Source organism: Aethalodelphis obliquidens, unplaced genomic scaffold, assembly GCF_003676395.1.
Source record: "Aethalodelphis obliquidens isolate GAN/ISIS:26980383/991018 unplaced genomic scaffold, ASM367639v1 scaffold43, whole genome shotgun sequence".
Classification (NCBI taxonomy): Eukaryota; Metazoa; Chordata; class Mammalia; order Artiodactyla; family Delphinidae; genus Aethalodelphis; species Aethalodelphis obliquidens.
This window is the reverse complement of record NW_020837987.1, coordinates 9,815,373-9,834,405: the sequence shown is the minus strand read 5'-3', so window position 1 is coordinate 9,834,405 and position 19,033 is coordinate 9,815,373. Positions and strand designations below refer to the sequence as shown.

Below are 19,033 nucleotides of genomic sequence, written 5' to 3'. Positions count from 1 at the left end.
CTCTCTCTCTCTCTCTCTCTCTCTCTCTCACACACACACACACACACACACACACACACACACGCACACACGGCTTCCCCCCTCCCCCAGGCCACTAGTCAGGGCTGCCCAAGCGCTCCCCACGGCCCTCTGGGCTCCTGTGAGCCACAGCAAAACAGAACCGAAAACCCAGGGATGGAACCGCGCAGGAGGGGACAGGAAGGATGGACAGGGAGGGTCAGGGCAGCAGCAGGGAGGGGACAGAGCGGACTGGGCTCAGGATCACAAGGGCAGGAGGGAGACTCCCTGTCACCGTCTCCCCCTGCCACACACACGGACACGCATACCAAGGGCCTTGGCCATTCCTTACACTCCGCCAGGCACAGCAGGCTGGCCAGGGGCTGGGGCCCCCAGAGAGCAGGCACGAAGCCAGCCCCTCCTGGCCCACAGCCCTGCGCACCTTCCCGGCTGCCCTCAGCCCCGTCTCTCTTATAGCCCCATCCCCCAAGCCCGGTGGTCTCAACAGCACGCTGGCTCTCACGCGCGCACGCTCACACGCTCTGCTCTCGGCTTCCCTTTCCCGGAGCCTGACTCTGCTCCCCGGCTGACTTTCGTGCTGTCTCCGTGGCTCTTTACCTGCTTTTCTCCGTTGCGTCCTCTCTCCAGGCATTTCTCTGTCGTGGGACGCACTCTGGGTCCCCCGAGTCTCTCTCTCCCACTCTACTCCTCTCTGGCGTATTCCTGGATCCCCCCTTTCTCAGATGACCCCTCTGGCCCTCCTGTCCCCTCGCGCCCCAAGAGGAGGACGGCCGATGGCTGTGCAGGGGCCTCAGAAGCTGTCCTGGAGTCGGGGGGTGGGGCACCTCCTTTCTTGCTTTTCCTTCAAGTGCCTTTTTTCCTTCTCTCTTCCTCGCCCCCTCTCCCCACCCGCGGCAGGTCCACATCTCCCCATGGCTCTCTCTGGAGACAGAAAGCTAGACACGGACCCATATACACCCTGCACGCAAGACTGCAAACAGATCCAGGCTCAGAGGAAGAGGAGGCAATCAGGATGGGAGAAAGAGGCCAGACATGGACGAAGACCAAGACAAGGAAAAAAGAAGAGGGCGATGGAGGTGGAGCCCCAGGGAGAGGAAGACGAGAAGAGAGAAACCAGAGACCTGCAGAGACCGCGGGCAACGTGAGCTGGACAATGCCAGGGGCGGGGGTCGCGCGCTCACTGCTGAACATCTAGGGTCAGACTCTGTGACCTGTCCGCTGCCACCAAGCCCTCACCAGTGTCCTCTGTGTGAAGTCGGGGTCAAGTGCCTGCCCTCAGCCCCTGGGGCTCCATGCTAGCCGGGACGGTAGGCGCTCTGGCCTTCGTTTGCTCTAGGACTGTCTGGGATGCCAGGGACTCATCGGTCCCAGAAGCTGTAAGAGTTGCCAGCCACTGTCACCCCCTCTGCATCTGTAATGCCCCACCCCATGGCTGACAGCCACTCCCAGTCCTGGGTGGGTGGCAGCTGTCTCCACCCAGCCAGGGACAGCAAAGGCAACCAAAGGGATCTCCAGCGGCTTCCCGGCACCCCACAACGACAAACAGCCCCTCCCATCCCAACTCCACACCCAGCGAGGAGCGCCACCGCCTGCCTGCGCCCGGCCAACCCGCTACAGCAGCACAGCCCGGCCCTCAGCCTCACACAGCCGTGGCCCATGGACCAAGCCCTGGGGCCTGCCCAGCAGCAGCCTCAAGGGGCCGCCCCCACGCCACACCGAGGCTGCAGCTGCCCCACACCCCAAGGCCACGTCTGTAACCGCACACATCCTATTCCTGGAGCCAAAGCCCTCACCCCGGGCACAACAGAGAGGTGGCTAAATGGGCCTGGGGGATCAGAGAAAACCCCAGGACCCTAGGGGGACCTGCTGGCTTCTTGGTTCTTGTCTGCAGAACACCTGTGCTGCCACGCAGGCCTGCACTTCCCGGAGCATCCCAGGGCCACACCTGCACCCTCCAGAGAGGACGTGCCCACCTTGCAGCTCAACGTCTTCTTTCTTACACAGCCCTGGGTGCTGTGCAAGTCACCTCCCCAGACCCGGCAATGGAAGCCGGGTCTCACCCACAGCCAAGCTCCTGCTTCCGAGGTATTCCAGGCCCCCTCGGGGTGTGCGGGCACTCCAGGCAGGCCCCGGCACTCATGCCACAGTCACCTCTGGGACCCCAGGGCCTGGTCCACACCGAAGGCCACTGTGTCTTTTTGTGGAAGGATGAAAGGACAGAAGGGCGGGAGACAAGGTAGGGACACAGCCCTGCTCCTGCCTCAGGTGGCCATGGGGACTCAGACCAGGCCAGCATCCATGGCCCCCAGGAGTGAACCCCCCAGCCCGAGCCAGAACTTCTTCCTTGGCTTCTCCTAACCCTCAGGAGACGCCTTCCCACCCCTCCTCCCAAAGACTCCCTGAGGCCCCCCAGGCAGGTGAATTACATCCTTCTCTCGGGATCTAGCGGCACAAGGCTCAGCACAAAAGAACCCCCCGGAAATGGTGGCTGAAGGAATAAATGGATGGATGTGGGTTTATGTGTCTATGTGTTCACTTATTTATTCATTCAACAAACACTTTTTTTTTTTTGGCCATGCCATGTGGCACGCGGGATCTTAGCTCCCCGACTGGGATCGAACCCGTGACCCCTGCAGTGGAAGCTCGGAGTCCTAACCACTGGGCTGCCAGGGAAGTCCCCATTCAGCAAATACTTAGTTGAGCATTTACACTGTGCCAGGGACTGGGTGTCGACGTGTTAGACAAATAGAGACGTCTCTCCCTGCCTCAGCCATGAAGCTTCGGGCACGGAAACACTACCCGGAGAATATACGATCAGATACCGCGACAATGGCAAGACGGAAGGACAGGGTAGGGGGGCCAGTCCAGGCCAGGGGGGTTGGGGAGCCCTAGATGGAGATCTGAGAGAGGTGGAAGGGTGAGCCCAACCAGGAGTGGAGAGAAGGCCCTGGCAGGGGTGGGAAGAAAGCCAGAGGAAGGGCCAGAGGGAGTGAAGGAGGGGAGCCGCTTGGGCGCCAGAGGCAGACCAGCGCCTCCAGGGCTGGAGGGGGTCTCGCTCACCCCGGGCTCCATGCTCCAGCTCCCTCCAGGGCATCGAGGAGGCCTCTGGACACGTTTTGGGGAACCACTCACCTTCCCAGTATGGTTATAAAGCAAAGACAATGGGCGGTGGGGGCAATGTTCGTTGTAATTGTTTTGCAACAAAATCAGATACCTAAAAGGGTGTGGCTCCCTTCCAACATGTGTCCCCGGGAGGCTGAACTTTCCCTGGAAGCACTCAGATGTTTTGGCAACAGCTTTCAAGGCCAGTTTTAGTTTACGGACTCCATCAACAAAACATCTCTATTGTATAATTGTCTCTAGTTTCTATCAAAACACCAACACGTAGCCCCAGTATGATCTGTGATTAATATTAGCGCTGCTAAATTTATCAGAGTTGCCTCCAAATAAGACTTCAGGTGTTCCCTTCTCCACCCCACCCCACAAATCAAAATCATTCCCAAAGCACAAAGATTGGCCACACGGAGGAGATTCCAAACCTGGAGTGGATTTTGGTGAAATGGAAGAATGAGAGCTTGAAGTTCAGACAGACCTGAGTCCAAATTCTGACTCTAGCATTAAGGTTACCATGGTAACCTTAGGTAACCTTAGGCCAGCTGCGCCTTCCTTCTCTGTGGCTCAGTTTCCTTCTCTTGCAACAGTGACTCACAGCTACTTCACAGGGTGGGAGGGAGTGCCCGGAACAGGCCCTGGCACAGAGGTGGCCCCTATCAAACCTCAGTTTCCTTATTAGGATAGAACAGCTCTCTGGCACGTGTTACCCAATCTGTCGTGCGTATGTCCGTGAAAACTTGGATACTCAACAAACATCTATCTGAACCCAAGGAGCTAAAATCACAGCCCTGACTGCAACCCCCACCAACTCTGACACATAATTCCTTTTAAACACCTCTGTCACTTTAGCCCAACTCTCAGGCATTTCTCAAAGGCCAGCCTCTAGCCCCCAAATGAATTCTGCAGCCTGGAAGCTCCTTGACCTTCTTTTCAACGTCAAGAGCATCAGCGGATATGATGGTTCCTGGGAAAGCTACACTTCTGGTTCCCTGGAGAAAGCACACGTCATGTAGTTCAGACGCCTACGTTCCTTACCGGCTAGAATAGGGCCCGTGGATGAGCTTCGGGGGGTCTGTGAACATCCTGAGGTTGGAGCACAATTGGGTAGACATAGGGATGCGTTTTCCTGGGAGAAAGTCTACACTAAATATTGTAAAACTGGAAATCCATGGGCCAAAGTTTGCCTGAAACATGTGGTTTGGACCACAAGGGGCTTTATGAAATGTGGGGGTAGTTGCCAATATTGAAAAACCGAGAGATTTCACATTAAAGTCTGGACTCCTGGCTTCTCTTGAAAAATCGGAAAATCTGGCAAGTGGCAGGTACGTCTCTGCTTGGGGACAGTCAGTGGAGCTGAAGGGCAGCTCCCCCACCCCTGCCAATGCATTTTCCAGTCCACCGCAGTCCCTACCACACCAGATCGCAAACCCTAGCCTACAGCTTTCATCTGCTTCTTAAAGTAAGGCTGTGACACGCCCCGCCCACCCCCAACCCCAGAGCCACGAGGCTATGAGGGCAAGCAGAGGCCTCCCTGGGGTCCTGAGGCCTGTGGGTTAAACCGCTCTGGTTGGGGCAGCACAAGGCAGGGTCCCGCCCCAGAGGCCCTGTCCCTACCCCTCCCCAGATGCTCACTGCCAGGGCCTCACCAAGCTGAGTGGAGCCAACCCCGGAGCAGATGCCCAGAGCCTCTGCTTCCTGCAGAGCTGAGCGGCTAGAGGACTCCTGCTTCTGTCTGAGAGGCTCAGCGGGCTCCAGGGAGGGGCCTCACAAATCCTCACTTGCTCAGGGGAGCTTCCAGCTGCATTTCAGGCTCCTGACTTCCGAGGCTACATGCTTTCATGGAGTAACTTCGTTCATCCTCACATCCTGTGTGTGTGTGTGTGTGTGTGTGTGTGTGTGTGTGTGTGTGTGTGTGCAGGGGTGCTGTTATTACCCTCCTTTGACAGATGGGGAAACTGAGGATCGCACAGCTGGCAGCGGGCAGAGCGGGTGCTGTCTGGCTCCCGAGCTGGAACCTGAAGAGCCTCGCTAGGCTTCCGTCCTCGGGACAGCGAGTAAAGTGGGTTCTGTTATTATGCCCTTTTATAGACGAGGAAATGGAGGCTCTGACTGTCCCAAGTCACTCGCAGTTAGGAAGGGACAGAAAAGAGATCCTGACACGGGAGGGCCTGACCCCAAGCTGTGATCTGAGCCATCAAGTTACCCCCATCTCTCTCCTACTGAGCCTACCTACCACTCATTGGCAGAAATCCCCACGGTCACCAACAACCAGAACCACGGGTTTGGCCAGAAAGCCGCAGGACACACAGAGGATGAAAACACAGATCAGTCAGAGTAACCTCGTGGAGGACAGAGGCAGAACGAGGAAGGGCAGCATCCCCGGGGTGGGGCCGGAGGTGAGGATGGGAAAGCAGGGGCTTCCGAGAGGAGACTGGAGCCGGAGCACAGCAATAAGCAGAGCTCTGGGACCGTGGCCCTTACCTCTTGGGCAGAAGCAGCGAAGCTAATACATTCAAGCCACCAACCCGGTCCAGTAGAGAACCTGGAGAGAGAGGAGAAGCGATTGAGCATCCTGAGGAAATCGTGAAACGTCTCCACCTCGGGCAGAACGAGGCAGTCCTGGGGCCAAGGGACCCTGCACACCACCAGGATCCACAGGTTGGTGAAGGTAAACTCAGGTCCTGACAGCCACTGGTTACCTTCATTTCTGGGCTCTAAGTCTCAGTGTCGCCATCTTATGAATGGGGATAACGGATGCCTTCTCTTGTAGAACATCTGTTTTTCCCAGCAGACTGGAAGCTCCTTAAAGGGCAGGGACTGCGTCTTACACCTTTAGCCTTTGACAGAGGGCCTGGCAAACGTGGGGCGCCCATTAAGTACATGATGGATGATTGAGTGAATGGATGGATGGATGGAGGGATTAATGAATTGACAAACTATGTATCTCAAAGGACTGCAGGGAGGGTCAAATGAGAAAGAAGTGTGAAAGGGTTCTTCATTATTAGGTGCCTGTGTGCTGTGGGGAGACGGACACAAAAGTCATGATGATGTTTCTAACTGGTATATTTGTTCACTCATTTATTCATTTGGTTAACCAGCAAATACTGAGGCTCATCTGAGCTGGGCTCCGGACCAAGCGTGGGAGGTACGGAGATGGATTAGACAAGGTCTCTGCCCTGTCTACCGGGAGCTCGAAGGCAAGCTGGGGCGACTGAATAAAGAACTGATGTCCACACACTGGGGTAAGCAGAGGATGCAGTGGGAATCCCAGGGGAGGTCAGGGGAGACCCAGGGAGGATGCAACCCCCGAGCCAAGCCTGGCGGACGAATCCACTTTAGCCAGGTGGAGGGGCCGCATGGGAGGAAAGAGAATATCAGGCCTTTGGTCACGCAGGGCTCAGCGAGAGACATGGGAAAGATGAGGCTGCAGAGATGGCAGGGGCTGCACCCAGCAGGGCCTGGTCCAAGCAGCTGCGGGGGAGGGAGATGATGCAGTTTGTCTTCAGAAAGGTCCCACTGCATGCTATGTAGAAGATGGGGAGGACGGAGAGGTCTACAGGAAATGGGGAGACCCTCTCCCAAGAGTGTTTGCTGAGCCTCTCTGCAGCCCTGCAGGAAGGCAGAGTGACGGCTGCTGTCATTCCCACTTTACAGATGCAGCAGGCGAGGCTATGAGGAGACTGACTTCCCCAGAATCCCGTACAGCTCGGTGAGGGGCGGAGCTGGTTAGAAAGCTCAGGCCTTCGTGCCTCCTACTGAAACCCTGTTTCCTGCCCTCTGGGAACGTGGTCTTCTTGGAAAAGCTGCTTGAAGCCACACAAAGACCACCCTTGCTGTGGGCATTCAGAGAAGGAGCAGGGACTGGAGGAGAGGGAGACACTTCCCACCAGGCGGGTCCTGATGAGTGGACGGTGGGCAACATCAGAAGCAGTGGCTCAGAGAGGGAGAGCCCTGTGGGTGGGCTCACCAAGCCAGGAAGCTCACGGCTGCCTGATATCTGTGTGTCCCTGTGGGTGCACTCCCCAGACGGGAGACCTCAGGGGAGTGGGCAGGACGGCGTGGACCTTAACGTTTGGCAGGCTACTTTTCTATCTCACGGCAAATCTGCCGGCACAGATGGGGAAACTGAGGCCCGGGACCAGCCAAGGACACAAGGAATTGGTGGAGGCGGGACTGGAGTCCAGGAAGAGAAAAGAGAAAGAGAAAGAGATGGACTGAGACAGTGGGGAGAGTGATGATAGACAGATAGAGATAGATAGGAAGAAAGGAAAGAGAAGAGAGATGGGGAGACACAGACAGACAGACAGGAGGAGTGGAAGGAGCGCAAGCAGAGACCAGAGAGAAGCCCAAATGGGAAAGTAAAGAAGGGGTGTAAAAGTAACAAGGGGTCCGCCCAACTCCTCCCCCTCCCCCCCCTCTACCTGGGCCTCCATCTTCAGGGGTCAAGGGGACCCGGACCCCCGGTCCCTGTGGGGAGGGAGGAGCTGGGGTTTCTTCCCCACTCGAAGGCAGCCCACCACCCGCCCCCCCGCCCCCGGAGCTAATCAGCGTCTGTCATCTCCACGGTGAGGTCTTGGTTAAGGAGATTTAGGGCTCGGATCAATAGGAAATTTAAAAATCGATGCAGCGCGCAGGGCAAAATCGATGGCGTTTAATCGCCTTGCCGATTCCCAGTCAAAACAATTAGCCGCGCTGAGTGTTGAACACGGTGGCGACACGGCATTAACCGTCAATATTGGTGTAAGTGATGGCGGGGCGGGCAGGGGAATCCCCGGGCCTCTTAGGGGCCCGGAGTCAGACAGCGCCTTCAGGCTGGGGTCCTCCCTGCAGACAGCGCCCCCCTCCTGCCCTGGTCTCTGCCCTCTGCCACCCTCATCTGCGATGCCCACAGGCAGGACCACCCCTGGCCCGTCGGCCTCTAATTCTCCTCCTCGTGCCATCTCCCAGGCCCCAGAACCCCCGTATTCCCCTGACAAATCCCTCTCCCAAGTAGCTAACATCTCCCCACGGGACAGGCAAGCCCTGTGGGAGCTGGGAGCCGTATTCCCAGCAGGACCTTGAGACTGGAAGATGGGAATGGGAGCTATTTAGAAGGTGCCTTCTCCGCATTTCACAGATGGGAACTCTGGGGAACAGAGGGCAAAAGCAGATGGCCCGTGGTGACCTGGCACGGAAGCAGAACTGGAACCCTGACTTCTCTGACTCCGGAGTCCCTGTTCCCCGCAGCTGCGCCACACAGAAGGGGAAGATTCCAATGTTTCCTGGGGAAGGAAAGAAGGTCCTGGCCCCTCAGCTCTCCTTGAAGCCACTAGAACTGCTTCTGGAGTGTAGGCTGGAGCCTGGCTCCACTGGGGGTCCCTACACCACCCAGTACAGGGTATGGCCCTGAGCTGGAGCTTGGGACAGGCCTGAGGATGACAGCGCCCATCAGCCCCCCCACACACACACTGCCCACATACACTTCCACTGAGGAGCAGACGGACAGAGCAACCATCTCCCACAAACACATCAGCTCAGCTAAATTCAGCAGAGGAGCCCATAGTGACAGCAGCCGGGGTTTCCGGGGTGCTAGCTGCGTGCCAGGTGTGGTTCGTTGCTCTGCGGGCATGATCTTGAAGAATCCTTACAACCCTTTGGTGAGGATCATTCTCACGGTACAGATGAGGAAATGGAGGCTCAGAGAGGTGAAATCACTTGCCCAAGGTCACACATCCAAGAGGGGGCAGCTCAGTCTGACCAGACTCCGAGGGAAACGGGACAGAGTGAACAAGGTCTAGTGACCGCAAGCAAGAGAGTGGATGCAAGGGGGGGGTGCAGGAACCCGGCACCTAGGCAGAGGTCCAGGAGGGGCCCACAGAGGCCCCTGAGGCAGGGGTGGGGCAAGCAAGGGGCGGGGCAAAACTGGAGACAGCCCTCGAAGCTCCTGACCTGGCAGGACGAGGACGGGAGATGGTGAGGCCGAGGCTGGCTCTCACCTTCTCTGAAATTGCTGGAGGGCTCTGAAGAGCCCCGAAGGGTCCTGGGGGGCTGCGTGGGGAGGGTGGAGGCTTCCCCAGCCACCTGCTCCCTGGCGCGGAGGCAGGGAGCGTGTGCGGGCAGGGGAGGAGGTCCGTGAGATGAGCCAGGGATTGATCTGACAAGGTCCTAATCAAATGGTCAATATCGCTGACCTGACCACTTAACCTATTGATAAGCTGGCAAGGATGGAGCAGGCGGCGAGGGCTCAGGAAGGACGGCAGCGAGAGGGCTGGGGGGCAGCCCGATGGGCAGTGCTCAGGCCCACAGTGTGCCTGGGTCTGGGGGCCTGGGAGAGGGTGGGCAGTTTCCTCCTCAAGTGCCCCCACCCACCTCCCCTCTGACAGGTCATGTGCCTTCTTCTTCTTTTTTTTTTTTTTTTGGCCGTGCGCACAGCATGTGGGATCTTAGTTCCCCGACCAGGGATCGAACCCGCGTCCCCTGCATTGGGAGTGGACCACCAGGGAAACCCTATGGTCATGTGTCTTCTGCGAGGGGCTTCTACCCAAGCCTCTCCCGCTGGTCAGGGCCCCTCAGCCCCACCCTGAGTGAGGCTGGGAACCGTCCCCAGCACCCAAGCCATTCCCAGCTCTCCTTGGATCGTGCCTTAGCTTCTCACACATATGAGGGACTTCTCTGTGCCTCAATGTCCTTTTCTGTAAACTGGGGATAATTACAATAGGAAATGCCAGGAAACAACCTAGATGTCCTGTGACTGGGGACTGGTACAGTTCATGATGGTGCGGCAGCCGCATAATGGAGGGCTGCAGAGTTGTAGAAAATATGCTTGAAATAAATTCATTGACAAGGAAGCTACATTCCTAATCCATTGTTAGGAAGGAAAAAAAGGCAGGTTATAAACTGGTATGTAGTTTATGGTTCCATTTTTATGAAACGCACGCACATACACACACACTTTTTTTTAATTTTCCTAAAGAGAAAGGTTTAGAGCAGAAATCGGAACTCTTTTTTTTTTTTAAGTTTTTTTTTTTTTTTTTTTTTGGCTGCATCGCTCAGCTTGGGGTATCTTAGTTCCCCGACCAGGGATTGAACCCGTGCCCAGTCCCTGGGCCCCAGCAGTGAAAACAGAGTTCTAACCACTGGACCGCCAGGGAAGTCCCAGAAGTCAGAATTCAGAGTTTGGTCCCAGGCATCTGACTTTTAATACATTCTTTGGGTAAACTCGTAGGCATACTCCCATTTGAGAAAAAGCTATCTAGAAAGATAGGCATCAAGAAATTAATTTTTTTTTTTTTTTGTGGTACGCGGGCCTCTCACTGTTGTGGCCTCTCCCGTCGTGGAGCACAGGCTCCGGACGCGCAGGCTCAGCGGCCATTGCTCACGGGCCCAGCCGTTCCGCGGCATGTGGGATCTTCCCGGACCGGGGCACGAGCCCGTGTCCCCTGCATCGGCAGGCGGACTCTCAACCACTGCGCCACCAGGGAAGCCCAAGAAGTTAATTTTTTTTTTTTTCATTTAACTAGATGATCATGGTGTGATTTTTTATCCCATTGCATATCTGCATTTTCTACTTTTTCTACAATGAACATGTGTCACATGAGTTAACACCTGTTTGTAATTGCAAAAGGCGGGGCTCATGAGTCCTCCATCAGCAGGACTGTGGCAAGGCGCTCGGCAGACACACGATGAGCGGTGTTCCTCTGACCCCTTTCCCTTTCCCAGACAGGCTCGTCTCATGTTCCCCCTGCCTCCAAGCCCAGCCGAGCCCAGAGCCCCCAAGAATGTGAATGAATCTGAAATCTGCTGAGTGGAGAAGCTCCTCTGGTTTCTCCTCTATTAGAGAGGACGGGGTAGGACCTAGCCGAATTCTGTGCCCTGTCCCCGCTTCAGGAAACTGGCTGAGGGCTTATGGGCAGGAGGGACAGCTGGAGGGGAAGCCGAGGCCCAGAGGGAAGGAATGGATTTTCCCAGCATCACACAGCTGGTTGTAACAGAGCTGGGACCAAAGCCGGCTCCTGGGTTGTGCCATCCCACTGCCAAGAGGAGAAAAACCTGAAAGATCAAGTGTGCACGTGGGCCAGAGGACTAGTGAGAGGGCGTGAGATTCTATGGAGCAGAAGAGCATGGTGGTCAAAAAGCTGTGTGACCCTGGGCAAGTCACTTCATCTCTCTGAGCCTCAGTTTGCTCAAACATAAAACGGGGATAACACCTGCCTCACAGTGGTGGTGTGAGAAGTCAACAAGACCATGCTTACAACCAACTTAGGAGAGGGACTGACACAGAAAGGGGCAAGTAAGTGGTGGAAATGATATTAGGATGATCAGCCCACAAATGATGTATGTGAGTAGGATGTGCAGGGTGCGGAAGGGAATGCAGTGCGAGGGGGCAGGAGGAAGGCGTGTCCTGGTACTCTGTCTTGGGGTGAACAAATGCAATGAAGACACCAGGCTCAATATGTTCCTTTAGGGACTTCCATGGCGACCCAGTGGTTAAGACTCCGAGTTTCCACTGCAGGGGGCACAGGTTCGATCCCTGGTCAGGGAACTAAAGATCCCACATGCCGCGTGGCACGGCCAAAAATATATATTTATATGTTCCTTTGTTCACTTGTTCATTCATTCATCCATTCATTCATCCAATAAGCACTTCCTGAGGCCAATTCTAGGTCAGACCCTGTGTCAAGCCCTGCAATCCACATATGAACAATGGGAGTTCCCGCTGAGTTAGTAAAGAGGGATTGGGGATGGCTGGGCTGCTCTCTCATCTGTGAGAGTTGCTTGCCTCAGTGGCCTCCAAACCACCCTTTGAGGCTTCTGCTGAAAGGGGCCTAGCAGGAGCGCAAGCCCCCACCGCCTGCCTGGTGCGGTACTTCAGGTGGGTGTGCGAGCACACGTAGGAATAGTAAGGTCTGTGCAGACGGGCTGTGTTCACCTTTGTGATTCACAGCCCCGCACACCAGGCCTGACACTCTGGGGACACGCCGTGCTCGATTTTTTTTTTCCTCTGTGTTTTTTTTTTTTTTTTTTAATGAAAAAAAAAATGTTCAAAGCGCCTAGCACAATGCCCAACACCTGGCAGGGCCTCAATAAATAGCAGCTATTATTAGCATCATCATCACACACCAGATCACTCTTGATCCCTACAAAAACCTTATTTTGCCGACGAGAAAAATTGAGGTTTTAAAAGGAGTGATGTGATTTGCCCACAGCCGTGGCTGGGACTCAAAGCAGGGTGTGTGCGACCCTGCAGTCTGGGGTCTGCCTTTTCCTGTCGTGGGGTGGGTTGTCAGGGTCAGGGAGTGGGGGAAGGGCAACAGTTGGGGGGTAAGCGGACGCGATGATGCGGGGGCAAGGGTGCGTCGGCTGGGGTGAGGGGAGCATTGTCAGGAAGATGGAGTGGAGTGCACAGGCCCGGGAGGATGGGTGTGGAGTCTAGCTGCTTCGGCCAGCTGGCTTCCTTCCTCAGGCAGGAGGTGACCTGCCTGGCCGATGCCCCTACCACACTGGCAGGTGCAGGCCCCCTTCTGCCCCGGGAGGTGAGCTCCCTCCACTCGTGCTCAGCACCACCAACGTCCAGCTCTACTGTTCTACTGGACAAGTGGATGGCAAGGGACCCAGCTCCTGTTCATCTGACAAACGTCCACTGTGCGCTCACTGTGTGCTGAACATCGTTCTAGGCAGCGGGGATACAGCCGTGAACAAGGCAAAGTCCCTGCCCTCACAGTGTTGACTTTCTAGTGGAGGAGGAGATACAGCAGATAAGAATATACACCTCAGAGCTAAGAAGGAAAATAAAGCAGGTGAGGGGGTAGGTTACAAGGTGATGTTACTTTAGACTGAGAGGTCAGGAAAGGCCTGTTGGGGAAGGTGGGCTTTGAGTAGTGCTGGGGGTAAGAGCTTTCCTGGCCAAAGGAACAGCAGGTGCAAAGGCCCTGAAGCAGGACCAAGGTTGATGAGTTTGCAGAAGAGCAAGAAGGCCAGAGTGGCCTGAGCTTCTGGAGGCAGGAGGAAAGGTGCGGAAGTTGAACAGGCAAGCGGGTACCAGTTCATGCAGGGCTTCAGGGCTAAAGAAGATGTTCTAAGCGTGTTGGGGGACTCACGATGGCAGATGAAAGTTGGTCTCACCTTCAAAAACCAAGCTCCATCCTCACTGCTTCCCCATATACCACGTGGGGCTTTCTGACCCATTCATTCTCTAAGAACAAGCTCCAGACGCCTTCAATAAACCCTTGGAGTCCCAGACAAGGCTCCTTCAGGGTCGACCCTCCCATTCTGGGGACTCCACTGGGGCAGGGAAGGGACTGGCTCATCCGTGCACCTTGGCACCCAGCTAAGGCCTGGCCACAGGAGGCCTCAGGAAACAGCAGAGTGTCAATGGTCACTAAAAGGGATTGTAACCCTTGACCTCCACCTCCCAGCAAATCTCCCTGTGGGAGCAAGTTGTAGCTTGTTCAACTCTGCCCAGTGGCAGAGAGAAGGGGCTGGAGCCGGGGGAAGGCAGCTGTGTCACCGCCCTGGCCAGGCCTTGTCCAGGGTTCCCAGGGCGGATGGGCAGGGCAGGAGGCCTCCTCCCGTCCCTCCTCCTCACCAGACTCTGAGATCCCTGACTTAGTACGTGGCTCACATCCTGTCAAGCCCCTCCTCAAAGCCCTTCTGTCTACGCGGTGCGCCTGAAAGAAATCCGAGCCTCACAGCCCTTCCCAGTGATGTCAAGCTTCACTTCTCGCCCCTACCTGAACACACCTGCAAGTCCAGTGATGTGTACATGTGCTCACACCTCCGTGCCTGTGCACAGGGACTGCCTCTATTTCTTTATTTTTTATTATTTTTTATTTTGGGCTGCACGGCGAGGCTTGCGGGATCTTAGTTCCCGACCAGGGATCGAAGCCACAGCCCCTGCAGTGGAATTGCGATGCGCTAACCACTGGACCGCCAGGGAATTCCCGGGAGTGCCTCTATTTGGATAGCCCTCTGCCTCCCCTTTTCCTCTGGACCTTGCCCACAATTCTCCATGTCACCTCCTCAGTGAAGCCCCCTGGACCCTCCCAGGCAGCACAGCCCTGGCACACTCTGTGCATCTCTGTCAGAGCCCAGACAGCTGGACCCCAGCCAGGGGGACCCCATGTTCCACCAGAGGAGTTTTCTAAAGGGTCACTGAGGTACAGAGGACTGGGGGTGGGGGCATCTGCGTCCTGCATTATTTATGCCTGTGTGGCCTCAGTAAGTTTTGGGAGGGATGTGTGTGCACGTTTAGAATCAGTATGTTGTGTCTAACGCTCAGCTTAAATGTCATGTCCACAGAGGTGTTACACCTGACCCACCAATCTCAACCAAGTTCTCCCACGATCCCTTCCCCCGGCCCCTTGTTCCTTTCCTTCCCAGATGTTATCACTGTTCATAACCAACTACACACTGAGGTCCAATCAGTACCCATCCTGTTGGCTCCAAGCTCTTGGAGAGCAAGGCCCAGGTCTGTCTTGTAAATCACTGTTCCCCAGCTTCTAAGATAGGGCCTGGCTCACGTAGGGCCCAGTTCCTGTGTGATGAATGAATTCATTCCGTGAATGTGTGATGAATGAATTCCTTCCGTGAACGTTTTTAGACCTGAGCATCTACCCATTTTCATTTTGCTCTAAGGGAACAAGTCTGAAGTGGGAATGTCTGTGTGCTGTAACTCAGAACACGTCCCTTCGGGTCACTGTGAGTGGCTTCCCTGTGGGACTTCTGAACGTGGCCTGTGTGCACCCATGGGCATGTGGGCTGAGATGCCGCCATATTTAGTATCTGTGTTTGTACCTTTCCTGTTGAAAAGACTCTCCACGTGAGGAGCACCCTGGTGTTTTAGTATTTGTCTTGCCGTGTGATGTTTCGGTACCTACGAGCACGCATAGATGTCTGGGCTTTCATACCTGCGTGTGAGTGCGTGCTTATCCTTGTTTGTATATCTGGTGTGTCCATTTCAACATCTCTGGAGACGTGTGCACAAGCATCTGTGTGGATTTGTAGGATTTTATATCTACGTGTTTTCTAAAGAAAATCTCTGGCCAAGGGTACAGGTACCTGGGTCTCAGGACCCACAGGTGCACAGATCTGTCATGTTTTCGAGAATGTGTGTGCGTGTGTCTATTTTAGAACCACTGCATGTGTCTGCATGTATATCCATTTCAAAATTTCAAAGTCTCTGACTATACTTTGTAGTTTGGAGGGTGTGTGTGCGTGTGTCTGTGTGTGTGTGTCTGTGTGTGTGTCAAGAATGACATGGACGTGGGTACAGTTGTGTGTCCCTCTTCCCCTTTCCAGCCTGGATGAGTACCTCTTCTCTGCCTCTCTCTCACGCACACCCACCCATGCTCATATGTGCCGCGCAGATGGGGAGGGGGCCAGGGTGTCAGCGAGCTCCTGTGTCACAAGGTTAATTTCTCCGCAGCCAGGCAGGCTGGGCCCTGAGGGGAGGGGTGGGGAGGGGCTGGTCCCCACAGCCCCTCTGATAAATATGTATTTGGGGCTGCTGTGCTCAAAGGTCACGCGGGGAAAAGAAGGAGGAGGGGCGGTCTGCACTGTGCGGTGCTGCTGGGTCCCAGCCAGGCCCAGCCGGGGTTGTGTGACCCCCTCCAGAGGGATGAGGCATAGATTCAGGGAGATGTCCCCCTCATCTGGTCTAGCCCACCCCACCCACAGCTATGCTCAGAGGGAGATGCTGTGTGGACACACAGATATTCAGACGCTGGAGCAGGCAAGCACACAAGCCCACACCCGCTGATGCCCAGACAGAGGCTCTGACGGACGCACAAAGGCGGCCTTGTGGGCCACCAGGTGCATGGACAGCTGGAGTCCGGGCCACTCCTTCTCCCTCACCCCAACCTTCACCCAACACCGAAAAAAATACAAGCACACAAGAGTGCACAGCATCTCATGAAAAGAAAGGTCCTTGCACACTCACTGCACACATGCACGTAGGAGCACAAAGGTACACGAGGTGCCTCCAGAAGGGTCCCTGAACACCTTGTGGGCGGGTATGTACACACACACACAAATGCACACACAAAGATGCACACAGATGCCCCACCACCAGAGTGCCCAGGACACAAAGTTCTACGGAGGCAGGTGCACGCTGATGTACGTACACACACAGACGCACACATGCACACTCACCCATACAAAGACCCCAAGACACGCACACCAGGCAGGATGCCGGCAGGACCAGGCTGGGAAACCCACCCCGTCGCAACACAGCCGGCTCTGGCCCTCTCCCCACTGAGGCGAGAAGGGCCACCGGTTCTCTGGTCTGTGGCCCCCCAGCCGGCTCCAGCCAAAGGCGCCATCGTTTGCCCAGCCCCGAGTCACATCATTGTCGAGCCTCCCTCCTCGCTGACCGGCCATCTCGGCCATCAGCGGCCTCGGCCATTAGTCAGCTCCCGCCTCTGGTCTGTGTTTGTTGAGTCTCCCTTACCTGGCAGAACCGTCCAGACCAACGGAGCCCTTTCAGGGTCTGCCTGACCCCTTCCCCAAGGGATTCTGAGGTCCCCTGTCGTATGACCCTCAGCCCAGGCCTCAGGGCGACCCCCTCCCCTCGGCGCACCGCTCAGGCGGTCATTCTTCAATGACCGCTGCCCACGGTGGTTCTGGTGTATCTCGAGGCTGTGTGTTTGAGTGTGTATGTGCGTGCGTGCGTGTGTCTGTGTGTGTGTGTGTGAATAAGGGCTTAGGATACCATCAGGTGTGCTTAAAGTCAAGGAGTATCTGAGCGTGTGGTTGTGCATATGGGGAGTTAGGATGTCAGGGGCGTGCTTCACACGTGTGTGCGTGCATGTGCACATGTGTGCGTGCTGGAATGCAGGGAGTAACTAGGTGTACGGGTCTAGCCTTGGTGCAGGGGGCTGTGAGGGGCTGTTTCTGCCTCGGGCATGGGGATTAGCGCGGTACAGGCGTCTGCTTTTCAAGCAGTTGTGAGCAAGCGGAGTGTGTCTCTCCCAGACTCTGCTGCCTGTGTTTGTGAAAGTGACAGATGCTGCCTCCCTGGCCTCACTGCGGGGGATTAAGTCTGTGAATGCCACATGAGTCCGAACCCCGGTGGGGGAGGGTCCCCAGCCTGCTCTTACACTCACGTGTGCGGGCCACAGCCCTGAATGGTATAGGGTCTTGGGGATGACGGCTAAAGTACCCCCTTGCCAGTTTCTCTGAAGGAGAGCGCGTCCGAATGGACGCCGGGGTGAAGGGCTGTGTGTGTGTGTGCACAGGCGCTCACTCACGCTCACACACTAGTCCGTGTTGTCCAAGGCACACTGTCATAAGATGCACACGCGCGCTCAAGATCACACACGTGATAGCTCCCCAGGGCCAGAGAGATCAAGTCCAAACTTCTCAGAACCTCCAGAGATAGGCCCTGCGACAACGTGCCAGCCTCAGCTCTTAGGGCCATGCCCCCAACCTGGGCCGCTTCCTCCCTGCTCCCCACTTCCCTCAGTCATCTTTCCGCCCTCCCCGCTTGCCCCCTTCCTCAGTGCCTGAGCGTCCTCAAGACCCACTTCCCTGTTTAAACACACACCTCCCTCCTCCAGATTCCCGATGACCCAGGAGCTCCCTTTGTGCTCCAGGCACCCAGAATCTTGTCTAAGGCTGGGTCCACTTCAGAGCCCATGGTTGGTCCCTAACAATCGTTTTCAGGTAAGGAGTGATCATGCTCCCATGGCCTGACTACCTCAGGGAACTAACTGTACTTCATTAGCTGGGTGACTCACACCACTCAGTAGATACCTATTGAATTCGGGGACCTAGGAAGTGGGGTCACCACTTCCAGCCTCCTTCCGAGTGTGTCAGAGCTGGGAAAGCTGCCTGCCCCGGGGATCTAAAGAAGGTGGGGCTGTGGATGAGTGAGGGAAGGGGCACCTGCCTCTCAAGGCCACCACCTGCATCTGGGAAGGTGGCTGTGCAGCACGGGGCTCGCCAGCAGGGGCTGGAGAGGAGGGGAACCTAAGCTCATCGGTAACCCTGTCATTGAAGAGGGCCAGCCCCAAACTGTCACCCACAGAGTGGGCTCTCAACCTCACTCTTTTGCTGGCTTTCCCTTCAAGATACAAAGCGAAACCCAGGTCCTCAAAGCCCTTGTTGAGGCACGTAAGGCATCCATCCACCTGACAGGTCCCGGGAGAGGGCCTGTGGATGGACGTCTCAGGGGGCAGGGAGGAAGTGGGGGAAGGCGCCGAGCCAGAGAAAGGAAATGGTGCTGGGACAGATAAGAGGAGAGGGGCAGACCTCCAAAGATAGGCCGGGCGTGATACCAGGAGTCCAAGACCTCAGTCCTAGCACCGCTTGGGTGCTCATAGGCTGAGAGAATCAAGCCCTCATCTGTGAAAGGGGCACCATCAGGGCTGCCGTAAGAGGTAGGCGGTCGTAAGAGGCGTCGTCATTGTTATTATTATTATTATTATTATTAGATTAGGAGTTGTTAGGCCCAAGGGAAAAACAATGAGTGATATATATTTAGAAGAAAGAACAGACCCCGGTCTGAGGAGACCCCCACGTCCACTCTCTCCTCCAACAATTCCCCACACTCAGGTTTCTCAACTATTTCAATCCTTAAAAAAATACTGGAAATTAACCACCACATGCCAGACAGGGAAACTGCTTCCTTGCCCCCATCTAAGTCCAAGTACCCACTGGCATAGCCACCTGTCCCCCCATCCAGGGTCATGCCCCAACACACTACGAACATGCATCAGAGCTCTGACAAGCTCTACCCAGGGGGGTGCTGAGGTTGGGGGCCCTAGCTTGGCTGTCACATCGGTGGGGGAAAGGATTCTGGCCTATGGCCCCTGCATGCAAGGAGCGAATGTGTATGAAGCAGAATGCAGGGGGCCTGGGGTGACCACTGACGGGTCTGCTGGAAAAAAATCTGGCTAGCATGCTGTTTAGGATGTACGGGCTG

General features: G+C 55.9%; 1 protein-coding gene across 3 annotated transcripts in view; it reads right to left on the bottom strand.

Annotated features, from left to right (window-relative positions):
* POU2F2 (POU class 2 homeobox 2) overlaps positions 1-19,033 on the bottom strand; it is a 77,084-nt gene that overhangs the window by 50,964 nt on the left and 7,087 nt on the right. Inside the window, exons 1-2 of one of the 3 annotated variants that reach the window (XM_027079677.1) lie at positions 5,832-10,431; positions 5,614-5,674 (exon numbers count right to left, since the gene is read on the bottom strand). The exons of 1 other annotated variant lie outside the window; for it this stretch is intronic. The gene's annotated coding sequence lies outside the window, so the exon portion shown is untranslated. Of the gene's footprint in view, positions 1-5,613; positions 5,675-5,831; positions 10,432-19,033 lie in introns of those variants that run through there. One more of the 3 variants, XM_027079676.1, reaches the window with a different exon arrangement.